Consider the following 16182-nt stretch of genomic DNA (forward strand, 5'->3'; position numbering starts at 1 on the left):
TTCATGTGCCCTCAAACAAACCAAAAATAAAAACAAATTTAATAGCATGATAAATGGACATATTTAGCGTTATAGAGTCTTCATTGCTTCTACTATTATACAATTTCGAAATAACTTGTTTCCAACCAACCGGCCTGTTAAATTATCTGTTTTAGTATTGTAACTTGTAAGAATAAATAATGGGGCAAGAAAAATGAATTGTGTATCTTTCAATTGCAGCGGAAATTGTTGAACTCCCCACCAAAACAACTGCTCAAAGTCGACTTCGTCTCTCTTGGAAATGTAGTTTTGTTCTTGAACAAAATATCTTTTTGTCTATAGGTTCCTTTTTCGGAGATGGACGAATTTACTCTCTATTTTTCTGATCTCAGAGAAAGTAATGTTGTATCCCTTATAAAGAGAAAACAGTTATCGAAAGTTTTCTCCCATTACCTAGCCATAAACAGAGTTGTACGGGAGTTGTGTGGGAGTTATTCTTTTAGATAACTTCTTAGTGACTTCCAGCAATTTAATCTTTGATTAACGGGTCGGTTTGGGTCCGTCCACATGGGCAACCCAAGCCCAATATCCAACATCTTTCACTTCGCACATGGTGGAATAGACCCAAACCAGTACCATGCTAATAACACATAATTCAAACAGAAAGATAGTTCGTGCGACATGCGAGTATTAAGAGCTAATACCTATTAAGGTTTTACAAGAGCTCTATGTAGGAATCTAATTACATGGAAAGAGTTCACTACTATCATGAGGATCTTATTACTCGCAGTACCCAGACTGAAAGTTCCAAGAGGGAGGGGTGTGAATTTTAAATTTTCTTTTTCTAGTCGACTGTCTGAGATCAGTAGTCGCCTGTAACTTTAGAGAGTGCAGAAAGTAGCGTGCAGAAAATAAATGGCACAAAATATTTTATACTGGTTCGGATCCAATATGATCCTATTCCAGTCCCATTAGGTTGCAAGGGTGTTCTCTGTAGTTCTTTGTAAGTGTTTTTGGTACAAGGGTTGTTTGAATGGAGCTTCTACATCTACAATCGAACTCTTGTTATCTTTTTGATACAATGCTTCATCAACTATAATATTTATCTCGTCTCTTTTTTGTTTACACAGTAAATTACTCAGAAATACAATGCTTATGAAAAGTAAAGCAAAAAATTTGAGAAGTTTAGACGAAAGTATATCTTTCATCATTCTAGAAGAGCCTTTAAATAATTGGTGGAGTATGACCATTTGGCTCTTGATGGCAACCCAAGAGAATTGATCCTTGGAAAAGGAAATGACAATCCTATTTCCAGGAATAAATTAAGAGCTTTAATTGTGTGCTTGACCTTCCTTGATCTTCAATATTCACTCCATATTTGTTTTCTTGTGAGATGTTGATTTGCGCTAGCAGATTTGAAAATCTTCGGTACTTTCTTGCTTTAGTTAAGTCCTTGGTACTTGCTTCCTTAGTTACTTCATCAATCAAACCCTTGGTACTTGCTTTCTTGTTTACGCAGATCTTCAATTTGACTACATTTATTGATTGACATGTATCGATATCTTCTTTCCTTTCACGTCTAGATTACTTTGAGATGGTGTTGTATTTATTTTCTTTGATAGGCTGATGGGTTGCTTTGATGCAACTCTTCTCTTCCTATCAGTGAACTGACCCTTGATGATTTGGGCTGAGCTGCTTGAGTATTTTCACAACTTTGTGGGTTGTGTGCATCCAATGGGCTGGGCTGGGCTGAAGTGCTTGAGTATTTTCCTGCACAATAAGACTTGTCATCATTAAAATTCTAGCACTAACAATCTCCCCCTTTTTGATGATGACAATTTAATACTCAAGTGTGGTCAACTTTCCTGTTTATGCAGTCGGCTTGATGCTCTCCCTGAATAGTTGACTGGAGTTTTGAGTTAACTCCCTCTGATTCTATTCTCCCATTTGGCATCAATCAAAAAGAAAAGGAGCAGAGACAAATAGAGATCAGCGGATAATGCTAATATTATGCATAACACAGTAGATAGAAACAACATGCATAGAGCTGAATTAGATTAGCAGATAAGTACCAAAACAAAAACAGTCAGCAAACTTATGTCTAGACAACACATTGTTTAGACATAACAAAACATCAAAACACCACATGTAGACTACTGCTGCGGGCGAGGACGCAGAAAGTACACCAAATTATTCACAATGGCATCATTCTTGGCTTCCAAGGTTTCAGCATTTTGGTGGGAAATTCACCCACACTTGTCTGAAGTTTGAGAGACAGTTTCACCACTTCCTTGATCACTTAATCCATTTTAACCCTGAGACAAGCAACATCGGCACCAGTTTCCTTCGTGGACTCTCTTTCCTTTTCCATGTGGAATAGAGTTGACGCCATTAAGTATTTAATAGACTCAATTTTAGCATCCATGTCATCTAGTTTGGAGAGAACAGCCAAAGGACATTTAGGAGTTGTAGGTGGAGATGAGTGAGAGGCAAATGGTTTAAATTTTGTAGGAGAAACAGGATGAACTTCTTCAGGGACATCCTTGGATATCCAATTGTCACCAGAGAGAACATAACTTATACCACCAAAGGCTCTGGAATTCTAGCATTGTTTGATAGGAGTGTTGGGATAGTTAGCCAGATTGATGTTATTGGTTTCAAGAAGACGGATGATGAGCATACCATAAGGAAGACTAGTGAGGTTAGAGGCCCACTCAATCATGTAATTAATAAGAATGGAGGACAGTTTGAGCTTTTTTTTGGTAAGAAAGTAGTAAGAAATGATGGCATCTTGTTGAGTGACATTTGAAAAGGAGCCAGCACGAGGAACAATGTTTGTAGACCCTATATGAGCAAGAACACGGGCTTCAAATGTGATATCAAAGGGGCCTATTTGAGCAGGGACAGTGGAGGAGTCGGAGAGAGTTTGTTTTATATGAGACTTGAAGAGATTCAGGCCATGAGTTCTTAGAAAGGTTAGAAAATCCTAAGGAGTGGCACGCAAGAATGGAGTAAAAAACATCACAATCTAACACGATTCGAGTTCCAAGAATGAGAGTTTCAAGTTCATTTGGCTTAGAGGATCTGACGTTTGCATAGAACATGCGAACAGGGGTTTCACAGACTCTAGTAGGATTTATAGAAATTCTCCCAACCTTAAAACTGAAAAAGATGTTTTACCTTGCAAAATGGAGATTGCATGAGATTAAGATCTACAATGCGACCAACAACAATGGATTTGTCCTTGAGAGAAACCAAAAAATCACGGTTGGGGGTATCGTAGAAATTTTTCCTAAAGTCAAGGAGATTTTCAGGGTCAGGCTTGATTTTCTTGAGAGAGTCGGAACTTGCATCAGGATCAACAGGTCATTCTTCAAGATTTCTGATTAGAATCGAGTCTATTGCTTTAGAAGATGAAGAGTGAGCAGATTGTTCAGAGTCCATTTGAACAGGGGCGGCAGATTTGCATTTACCTTTGAAGTGCTATGATGAATGGAAAGGTTAGAGGTTTTCTGAGTTTTAGTCATGGTGCACAAGTTTGATGAAAGAGAAGCGAAAAAGTGAGAGAATAAATAGAATGAAAGTGGGTAGATATGCATGGGGAAGAGGAGCAGTCTAAGTGATTGGGAAGGGAAATGGCGAAGTGAAAAGGTGGGATGGAAGGGATGTGAACTGACACAAGAAATAATGATCACTCCTCGTGTGTTTAAAAAGTAAATCCAACAGTCTTTCTAGTTAATGCAAGTAAACAACAGTGAAACACATAAAGAGACAAAAGTATTTCCATGTAACGAAATTTTTTTACTTTGATAATGGGTTTTCGATATGCTCAATAGATTTTCTCAAGAAACAAAATCGTTCTTCTAAAATTAGTTTTGTAAAAATGTCAACAAGTTGATTATCAGTACGTACAACATAAATTTCAATATTTCCCTTAGTGACATGATCTCTAATGAAGTGATATTTATTGTCAATGTGCTTAGTTCTAGAATGATGCACAAGATTTTTAGAAAGACATATGGCACTTGAATTGTCATAGAGAATTTGAACAGGTTTAAAAGACAATTCATAATCACTTAGTTGATGATTTATCCAAATCAATTTAGCACAACATTGTCCAATAGCAATGTATTCAGCTTCTGTTGTTGATATAGAGACATATCCCTGTTTTTAGCTATTCCAAGAAATTAAAGGTTTTTCTATAAATTGATATGTTCCACAAGTACTATTTCTGTCATTTTTATCCCTTGCAAAATTAGCATCTGAAAAACCTTCGAGTTTAAAATTGTCAGTACTTGGATAGCATAAACCATAGGTAGTTCCAACAGGATATCTGATAATTCTTTTAACAGATGTAAGATGAGATTCCTTTGGAGCAGACTAAAATCTTGCACACCTGCAAACACTAAACATAATATCTGGTCGACTAGTAGTTAGGTAAAGCAATGATCCAATCATACCACTATACCCAGTTTCATCTAAATGTTTTCCTTCGTCATCTTTGTTGAGAATGTTGGTGAACCCAAAAAGACGTACCTACTGCTTCTGCTTTCTACCATATGGGTTCAGTTTCACATTATTATCAAACTCCATATATGGAATTTGGTCTAGCTTTACAAGTTTCTATTTTTACGATCATAATCTAATTATAGTATAGCACCTACTTGCTTAATAAAGAGAAGTTGGGGACATAGTAAACCTCCTACCGTAAGAGCGATTCCCTGGGACCGTAAGGGGAAAGATTGAATCTTGAAATTTCGAGCCTCGGCTAGCAAGATTGGGAGGTTTAGTATCATCTTAAAGAGGAATACCCAACTTCTGGGGTCAGCTTCGATCACGAGGAGAGAAGAGCTTGGTACTTATACAGGGTCGGGTTAAATGAGTTCTGTGGCTTCCTTATGAAAACATCAATTTTTATTTGGGTATAGACGGTATATCTTTATTCTTCGTGATATTGACCACATTTTTTTATCCCTATTTGCATTTTAGTGACTCATTGGAGTCCTTAAAGCTTTAGCGTCCATCATACCAAACTTTTGAATTAGTTCCTTTGTATACTTGGTTTGTCTAATGAAAATTCCTATCTCAGATTGAATAATTTTTAGCCCCAAGAAGAAGGTTAACTCACCCAGCATACTCATTTCAAATTCGCTTTTAATAAGATAAGAAATTCCTTGCACAAAGAGGGATTAGAGCTTCCAAATATAATATCATCAACATAAATCTGAACGATGAGATTTCCCAAAGAGGATCTTTTTATGAAAAGAGTAGTATTAATTTTTCCTCTAAAGAGACCATGGTTAACTAGAAATGAGCTCAAACGGTCATATCATGCTCTAGGATCTTGCTTAAGATCGTATAAGGCTTTCGTCAATTTGAAAACATGATATGAAAGTTATGGATTTTCAAACCCTGGTGGTTGTTTGACATAGACTTCTTCTTCAATAAAACCATTTAGAAAAGCAATTTCAACATCCATTTGGAAAATTTAAATCTTTTGAAAGATGCATATGCAATTAAAATGCAAATTGACTGTAACCGTGCTATAAGAGAAAAAGTTTCATCACAATCAATTCCTTCTTGTTGTGAGTACCCTTGAGCTACCAGTCTTGCTTTGTTTTGAACTACTTCTCCAGCTCCATTTCGTTTATTTCTAAACATCCATTTAGTTCTAATGATTGAAGCCTTTTCAAGTCTAGGAACTAAATTTTCTTACTTTATTCTTCCCAAGTTGATCCAGTTCTTCTTACATAGCTTTGACCCAATAGTTGGCCTTTAGTGCTTCATCGCCTTTCTTTGGCTCAAATTGTGAGATGAGAGTCAGATTTGCATTATTTTTGCTGGATGCCCTAGTCTTCATTCCTTCATTAATGTCTCCAATGAAAAACTTCTTTAGATAATCAGGGTCACTTCTCCATTCATTTGGAATTGATTCAACTAGCATGTTTGTTGACTCTTCCATTTCAATAGTTGACTTGGTTTCATTGCTTTTTCCAATCGAAGAAATGGCAATGGTAGGTGGCATTTGGTTGTCTTCTTCATCTGCAATTTTACCTTTCTCGACCAAGCGATTAGTATCATCAAATATTACATGAATAAATTCTTCAATTGATAATGTACGTTTATTAAAAACTCTATAATGTATACTAGTATTAGAATATACAAGAAAAATTACCTTTATCACTTCGTGGGTCAAACTTACCTATATTATCTTTGTCGTTGTTCTGAACAAAACACTTACATCCAAATAGGTGGAAGTAGCTATTATTTGGTTTCTTACCATTCCATGGCTCATAGGGGGTCTTCTTTAGAATAGGTCTGATTAAGCACCTATTCAAAATATGGCATGTTGTACTTACAGCTTCTGCCCAAAAGTGGTGTGGTAAGTCATTGTCACGACCCGACTCGGGGCCGCGACGAGCACCCGGTGCTAACCCACCCGAGCACCCTCTTAGCTTACTCTTATAGTTACATCTAGGTGAGCCGCATAATTATACATGCATTTCCATTCATACGTCAACTAGTCCCATTGGACAACAACCCATTTATATCATCATAGGCATCTATGCCACGTCAATGTACATGGGCCCACGTGGCCGACAAAATGATATACAAACATAGGCCGACAAGGCCAAACACATCTACCCACACACACATATCTACGAGCCTCTAAGAGTATAACATATCACATTAGCGGGACAGGACCCCGCTATGCCCATAATTATATACACAAAAGAATGAGTACCCAAAAGATATGGCTCCGAAGGAACTGGAGCTCTCTATGAAATCTCCGAATAGGAAGCTATGAATCAAGTCTGTCTCCCTGTGCACCTGCGGGCATGACGCAGCGTCCACAAACAAAAGGACGTCAGTACGAAGAATGTACTGAGTATGTAAAGCATGATTAACATCAATATAGAAGCATCATAGACAATATATGAAGTGACATAGGAGAGGGAGACAATAATATCATCGTCATAGCACTTACCTGCCTTTCGTAGGACTTTCCATTTTTCATACGTATTTGTACACCTACGTCATCATTTGTATTCCATAATAGTACTCGTACCATACTTGTGCTCATATTCGTATACATGTCCTTATTCGTATTCGTATTCTTATACATACTCTTTTCACATTCATATTCATATTCATATTATATACATAGCCATACACTTATATACATACATACCATTTACATAGCATACCCGACCTCATAGGATCGGTGTTTCATACATACTTGGCCAACCAAGGCTCAAGGTTACTCATACCTGGCCCAACCAAGGCTCAAGGTTACTCATACCTGGCCCTACCAAGGCTTCAGGGTTATCTGTACCATCTGCAGAGGTGTGCGCGTGTTACGTAATCGTATACATACTTTATACATAATCATATACATATATCCTACCCGGCATTATAAGCTCGGGGTATCATTATAGCCCTTCATAGGCACATATAAGTATAATAGCCCGTAGGCACCTTTGGCATCATTATTATTATTATCGTCATCACTATCATCGTCATTATTGTTACATCCATATCTTAGGCTTACCCGTCATATGAGGGGCATAGTACAATTGTAGTACATGTTAAGGATTGTGAGCTTATGAGCTCGGAATGTCAATCACTTGAATACAACATACTCATATAGAGGAATTAGAAATTGGCCAAGAACCATGCCTTATGAAAGAAGGGTTAGCCTTACATACCTTTTCGTCGGACTATTCTACACTTGCACGTTTCCTTCCAATGCTAGCGTCTATACCTTCATTAATATCATAACAATGGCCATTAGTCATTCACATCATCCACATTATCTAGATTTCTTAATTTGCTTCTAATTCTCCCATATTTATGGTCATGACCTCCAACTTCGTCCATTCGTCTAAAGTATCGAGTTCATGATCTTAGTACCATTTATAATACATTCATATCGTAACACAACAACATTCATAATTCAAATCAAACTATTCCTCAAAATGTCACTATTCACCATTCATGACCTAGTTGACCTCATTTTCTACAATCCATGTATTTTAATTCTCCAATACCTTAAACATCTTGTAAAAATCATGAATCCTACCTTAGAAGTTGTGGGAACAAACTTTGGTTGATAATACCCCACTTTGAGCCAAACCTTAGTTTTTCTCCATTTGCATGTCTTGACTTGAATGGTATTTAATGGCTTGCTCACACTTGATTCACTTGTTTATGTTGTTGGGGACTTATAATCCTTGAAAACTTATGAAATAATTGTAGAGAGATGATTCTAGAGAGAAGTGGTGTAATGTGGAAATGAAATAAAGCAAGTGTTGATCCTCATATTTAATGAATTGAAAAATCTGTGCTGGCTGAACAGTGGTCGTCCATGGAGGTTTACGGTCCGTATTTCAGTTTACGGACCGTCCCTCGTGGTCGTCTTTAAGCTTAAGCAGAACCAGAAACTTAAGGCTGCATGCATGGTGATTTACGACCATGGTTTACGGGCCGTAAATCACTTTACGGTCCGTAAACCTGGTCGTATTTTACCATTTCTCGGCTGGGCAGAAAGCTGAAGCTTTTGCATGGCAGTTTACGACTGCCAGTTTACGGACCGTATAGCAATTTACGGTCCGTATTTTGCAATACGACCACTGGGCAGTTGCAATTCTGCAACTTTCCACATTTCTTAGACTTCTCATTTTAATCACCCCCGTCCATGCACATGCATTGCTCACCTTGTATCTCATCTTAATTTAGCCAACTTCCACGTCTCACATCGGATACTTTCGAAATCTCGCCTAAGGTCATCAAACGTCGTTTCTTGCTCATGGACATCATGCACTCATATTCATCACTAGTTCATTCTCTTGCGTACCAATGAAAAATTTTCCGAGGTGTAACATTCTCCCCCCCCCTTAAGAACATTCGTCCTCGAATGTTAAAGTCTTCGGGGATTCTATAAAAATTTCGCCAGAGTTTCCCCTACATTATGGCACTGCCATCCTGCCACAACAGCCCATAATATCGATGCCACACAGGGCCACTACATACTAACATAAAAATTGGCCACACACGACCCAAAAGAATAAAAGGAAAACATGCATACCTTATGATCTCGACGTCTCATTTTGTACTTCTTCTGAGGGTTGAAATAGATGTGGGTACTTGGATCGCATACTCTCTTCTGGTTCCCACGTCATTTCCTCTCGATTGTTGTTCCTCCATAAGACCTTAACTGAGGCCACTTCTTTGTTTCTAAGTCTCCGTACTTGCCTATCTAGTATGGGAATGGGTATCTCTTCATAAGTCAATTTCTCTGTTACTTGCACATCATTCACTGGGACGATCCTAGTAGGATCTCCAACACATTTCCGAAGCATCGAAACATGAAATACTGGATGAACTGACTCCAAGTCTGGAGGTAGATTTAACTCATAGGCCACTTTGCCTATCTTGCGTACAATTTCGTATGGCCCAATATACCGGGGACTGAGCTTCCCTTTTTTACCAAATCTCATTACGCCCTTCATCGGCGACACTTTCAAGAATACCCAATCTTTCACTTCAAACTCTAAGTCTCTTCGACGATTATCCGCATAGGACTTTTGACGACTTTGAGCCGCTAGCAACCGATCTTGTATGAGCTTAACTTTCTCTATTGCTTGTTGGACCAAGTCTGGCCCTATCAACTTAGTTTCTCCGGTTTCAAACCACCCAATTGGGGATCTACACTTTCGCCCATATAGAGCTTCATACGGTGCCATTTGAATGCTGAAATGGTAACTATTATTGTAAGCAAATTCAATGAGTGGCAAATGATCATCCCAATTTCCTCCAAAATCTAACATACATGCTCGCAACATATCTTCAAGAGTCTGAATGGTACGTTCGGCCTGCCCATCGGTCTGTGGGTGAAACGCCGTGCTAAGGCACACTTGGGTCCCTAACCCCTCTTGGAAGGACTCCCAAAACTTAGCTGTAAACTGAGTCCCTCTATCGGAGATAATAGATACTGGAACGCCATGGAGTTTCACTATCTCTTTAAGATAAAGCTTCGCATAATCTTCTGCCACATAGGTCATCCTGACCGGTAAGAAATGAGCTGACTTTGTGAGTCTATCCACAATCACCCATATGGAATCATACTTACGTCGAGAACGGGGTAACCCTGTAATGAAATCCATATTAATCACTTCCCACTTCCACGTCGGGATTTCTATAGCTTGCAACAAGCCACCCGACTTTTGGTGCTCGATCTTCACTTGTTGGCAATTAGGACATTGAGCTACAAATTCCGCTACGTCTTTCTTCATCCCATTCCACCAATATATAGACTTAAGATCATGATACATTTTCGTCACCCCGGGGTGAACGGAGTAACGGGAACAATGAGCTTCCCTCAATATTTGGTGACGTAGACCTACCACATCGGGAACACATAACCTGTCTCGACATCGGAGAACTCCGTCTTCCAAAATATCAAATGATGACTCCTCCTTCTGAGGGAGTGTATCTCTGTACTGCATTAGCATGGGATCCTCATATTGTCGCTCTTTTACTTCCGCTACTAGCGATGAAACTGTTGAATCCTGAATAGTAGCTCCGCTGCTACCTGTCCACTACTCGGACTCCTAGGCTCGCTAACTGTTGAAGCTCACGGGCCATCTCTTTCTTTTCTGGTCGCACATCACTTAGACTTCCCATGGATCTGCGGCTAAGAGCGTCAGCCACAACGTTAGCCTTTCCGGGGTGATACAAGATATCAACATCGTAATCCTTTAGCAACTCCAACCATCGTCGTTGTCGCAAATTCAACTCTTTCTGCTTGAAGATATACTGAAGGCTCTTATGATCTGTATAAACATCCACATGGACACCATATAAATAATGTCTCCATATCTGTAATGCATGGACCACTGCGGCTAATTCTAAATCGCGGGTTGGATAGTTCTGTTCATTTTTCATAATTGTCTAGAAGCATACGCAATCACCTTACCATTTTGCACCAATACACAGCCTAGCCCGACGCCTGAAGCATCACAATAAATAACATATCCTTCCAATCCCTCTAGAAGTGTCAAGACTGGGGCTGAAGTCAATCGGTCCTTCAACTCTTGGAAACTACGCTCGCAAGCATCTGTCCATTGAAACTTAGCTGACTTCTGAGTCAACTTGGTGAGCGGTGCAGAAATAAAAGAGAAACCTTCAACAAATCTTCTGTAATAACCTGCTAAGCCCAAAAAGCTATGAACCTCCGTAGGAGTCGTGGGCCTTGGCCAAGTCTTCACGGCCTCGATCCTTTGGCTATCCACTCGAATACCATCGGCTGCAACGATATGGCCCAGAAATGATACCGAGTTCAACCAAAACTCGCACTTGGAGAATTTTCCAAACAACTCTCGAGCTCGAAGAACTCCAAGGACAATTCGCAAATGATCCGCATGCTCGTCCTCGGATCTAGAATACACTAAGATGTCGTCGATGAATACAATTACAAATAGATCCAGAAAAGGTCTGAATACATTGTTCATTAGGTCCATAAACACTGCCGGTGCATTAGTTAACCCAAACGACATTACTCGGAACTCGAAATGGCCATATCTTGTTCTGAAAGCTGTCTTAGGGATATCTTTCTCCCTAACTCTTACTTGGTGATACCCGGACCTCAAATCGATCTTTGAAAACCACTTGGTACCTTGCAATTGATCAAATAAGTCATCGATCCTCGCGAGAGGATACTTGTTCTTAATCGTCACTTTATTCAATTGCCGATAATCGATGCACATTCTCAAGGAGCCATCTTTCTTTCGGACAAACAGTATGGGCGCTCCCCACGGGGACGAACTAGGCCTAATGAAGCCTTTTTCAAGCAAGTCTTTCAATTGCTCCTTCAACTCTTTCAACTCTGCGGGTGCCATTCTATAGGGAGGAATAGATATGGGTTTAGTGTCTGGCAACACATCAATCGCAAAATCGATCTCTCGCTCTGGAGGAAGGCCTGGAACCTCTTCCGGGAACACATCCGGAAATTCGTTCACCACTGGAACTGACTGTAGAGTCGGCGACTCAGCTTCTACATCTTGAACTCGCACTAGGTGATAAATGCACCCTTTCGTGATCATCTTCCTTGCCTTTAGATAGGAAATAAACCTACCTTTTGGTGATGCCGTATTTCCTTTCCATTCTAAGACAGGTTCCCCCAGAAATTGGAAATGAACCATCTTCATTCTACAATCAACATTGGCATAACAAGAAGTCAACCAATCCATGCCCATAATGACATCAAAATCTACCATCTCTAGTTCATGCAAATCAATCATGGTACGACGGTCACAAATCACGACTACACAACCTCTATACACTCGGCGAGCTATTATCGATTCACCCACGGGTGTAGACACCTCAAAAGGCTTGATAGACTCCGGCTCAATTATAAATCGACCCGCAATATATGGAGTAACATATGATAATGTGGAGCCCGGATCAATCAAAGAATATACATCATGAGAGAATACCGATAATATACCTGTGACCACATCAGGAGAAGACTCAAGATCTTGGCGTCCAGCCAAAGCATAAATATGGTGTTGAGGACCGCTAGTACTGGGAGCTCTGCCTCTACCTCTACCATGGCTGACTGGCGCATGTGAACCTGGCCCCGTAGGGCGTACAGATGCCGAAGATACGACTACCGACCCTGATGGCTGGGTCCTACCTCTACCATGCACTGAGGGGCAATCACGCATAATATGGCCCGGTCGACCACATGAATAGCAAACATCTGAACCCAATCGGCACTGACCCCAATGCGACTTCCCACACTGGGAACATCGTGGCACAGGCGGCCTTGACTGGCCTGAATCACCTCTGAACTGGGACCCTGAATAACTCTGACTCGGCCCTGAACGAACAGATCTATCAAGGCCTTGGCCTGAAAACCGTGGAGGTGGACTGGTCATGGAATAGCCCGAATGTCTAGGGAACTGTTGCCTGTGTCCGCCTCTAGACTCACTTATTGGGCCCGAAGATCTGGCCCTCTTGCTATGTCCCCTATCCTGTTCACGTTCACTTCTCCGCTGCTGTAGGCTTTCCTCTAAGTTCTGAGCATGTTCCTGAATGCGTGCAATATCCATACCGTCCTGAAGGGACGCAGTCAAGCATTTGTCCATCATATGGGGCCCTAGGCCCTTTACAAATCGGTGTACCCTGTCGCCCATATCTGCTACCATGGCCGAAGCATACCTGGCCAAGGAGTTAAAACGGAGGCTATACTCTAGGGCACTCATACTGCCTTGCCTCAAATTTAAGAATTTATCGGCCCTTGCTCGCCGAACTTCTGGAGGCATGTAATGACGGAGCAAAGCATCGACAAACTCTTGCCATACCGGCGGAGGTGCATTGGCTCCCCGTGAAGCCATCCAAACCGTATACCACTGGATTGAGACGTCCCTCAATATATACGACGCTAGCTCTACCGACTCGGTGTCTGAAGCATGTATCAACCGGAGCGTCCTTAGCATACCATCAATAAAGTCCTGGGGATCCTCCTCCGGTTTTGACCCAAAGAATTCCGGAGGGTTCAAAGTAATGAAATCACGGGCTCTTGCACTAACAACCCTGTCACCTTGCCCTGTGCATGGCCTCTGAGTCTGGGCCGCAACCAACTGAGTCAACAAATTAATGGCCTCTCTCACATCTTGGCCCGAAGCATTCGGTGGAGGAGCTGGAGCTGGGGTTGAGGCTCCCACGTGCTCCTCGGTAATAGGCACTGTCTGGGAGGACTGAGATTGAGCCGCACTCTGGGACTCATCTTCCTCTACTACCGGTGGCGGTGCTCTTTCAGCCCTCTTTTCAGCCACCGTCTTGCCCCTTTGGGCTGCTGTAGCCTTTTTCTTTTTAGGCATCTCTGAAATACACAATACACGATTTAGGAGCAAGAATTTCCTTCATCATAGCTCTAACGCACGATTCTTATGAAGAAATAAGGTCATATATTCCTAAAATGTCCGCAGCTTCTTGTTTATAAGTGTGGCACGCAACACACCCATAACCAAGACTCTACTAGACACGGCTCGTAGACACATCCTAGGACTGAACTGCTCTGATACCACTTTTGTCATGACCCGACTCGGGGCCGCGACGAGCACCCGGTGCTAACCCACTCGAGCACCCTCTTAGCTTACTCTTATACTTACATCTAGGTGAGCCACATAATTATACATGCATTTTCATTCATTCGTCAACTAATCCCATTGGACAACAACCCATTTATATAATCATAGGCATCTATGCCACGTCAATGTACATGGGCCCACGTGGCCGACAAAATGATATACAAAACATAGGCCGACAAGGCCAAACACATCTACCCACACACACACATATCTACGAGCCTCTAAGAGTATAACATATCACATTAGCGGGACAGGACCCCGCTATGCCCATAATTATATACACAAAAGAATGAGTACCCAAAAGATATGGCTCCGAAGGAACTGGAGCTCTCTATGAAATCTCCGAATAGGAAGCTATGAATCAAGTCTGTCTCCCTATGCACCTGCGGGCATGACGCAGCGTCCACAAACAAAAGGACGTCAGTACGAAGAATGTACTGAGTATGTAAAGCATGATTAACATCAATATAGAAGCATCATAGACAATATATGAAGTGACATAGGAGAGGGAGACAATAATATCATCGTCATAGCACTTACCTGCCTTTCGTAGGACTTTCCATTTTTCATACGTATTTGTACACCTACGTCATCATCCGTATTCCATAATAGTACTCGTACCATACTTGTGCTCATATTCGTATACATGTCCTTATTCGTATTCGTATTCTTATACATACTCTTTTCACATTCATATTCATATTATATACATAGCCATACACTTATATACATACATACCATTTACATAGCATACCCGACCTCATAGGATCGGTGTTTCATACATACTTGGCCAACCAAGGCTCAAGGTTACTCATACCTGGCCCAACCAAGGCTCAAGGTTACTCATACCTGGCCCTACCAAGGCTTCAGGGTTATCTGTACCATCTGCAGAGGTGTGCGCGTGTTACGTAATCGTATACATACTTTATACATAATCATATACATATATCCTACCCGACATTATAAGCTCGGGGTATCATTATAGCCCTTCATAGGCACATATAAGTATAATAGCCCGTAGGCACCTTTGGCATCATTATTATTATTATCGTCATCACTATCATCGTCATTATTGTTACATCCATATCTTAGGCTTACCCGTCATATGAGGGGCATAGTACAATTGTAGTACATGTTAAGGATTGTGAGCTTATGAGCTCGGAATGTCAATCACTTGAATACAACATACTCATATAGAGGAATTAGAAATTGGCCAAGAACCATGCCTTATGAAAGAAGGGTTAGCCTTACATACCTTTTCGTCGGACTATTCTACACTTGCACGTTTCCTTCCAATGCTAGCGTCTATACCTTCATTAATATCATAACAATGGCCATTAGTCATTCACATCATCCACATTATCTAGATTTCTTAATTTGCTTCTAATTCTCCCATATTTATGGTCATGACCTCCAACTTCGTCCATTCGTCTAAAGTATCGAGTTCATGATCTTAGTACCATTTATAATACATTCATATCGTAACACAACAACATTCATAATTCAAATCAAACTATTCCTCAAAATGTCACTATTCACCATTCATGACCTAGTTGACCTCATTTTCTACAATCCATGTATTTTAATTCTCCAATACCTTAAACATCTTGTAAAAATCATGAATCCTACCTTAGAAGTTGTGGGAACAAACTTTGGTTGATAATACCCCACTTTGAGCCAAACCTTAGTTTTTCTCCATTTGCATGTCTTGACTTGAATGGTATTTAATGGCTTGCTCACACTTGATTCACTTGTTTATGTTGTTGGGGACTTATAATCCTTGAAAACTTATGAAATAATTGTAGAGAGATGATTCTAGAGAGAAGTGGTGTAATGTGGAAATGAAATAAAGCAAGTGTTGATCCTCATATTTAATGAATTGAAAAATCTGTGCTGGCTGAACAGTGGTCGTCCATGGAGGTTTACGGTCCGTATTTCAGTTTACGGACCAGTGCCCGAGCTGGGCACCCATACGTACCCGATACCCAAATTAACATATGAACAGATAATAATATAATAATAATATTAGTGGACGCTACAGAATTTA

At 40.5% G+C, this 16182-nt stretch overlaps 1 protein-coding gene across 2 annotated transcripts in view; it reads left to right on the forward strand.

The window, feature by feature from the left end:
• Nucleotides 1-16182, forward strand: part of LOC132603404 (probable plastidic glucose transporter 2) — a 94356-nt gene that overhangs the window by 57520 nt on the left and 20654 nt on the right. The window lies entirely within an intron of this gene.

Source organism: Lycium barbarum, chromosome 7 (assembly GCF_019175385.1).
Source record: "Lycium barbarum isolate Lr01 chromosome 7, ASM1917538v2, whole genome shotgun sequence".
NCBI lineage: Eukaryota > Viridiplantae > Streptophyta > Magnoliopsida > Solanales > Solanaceae > Lycium > Lycium barbarum.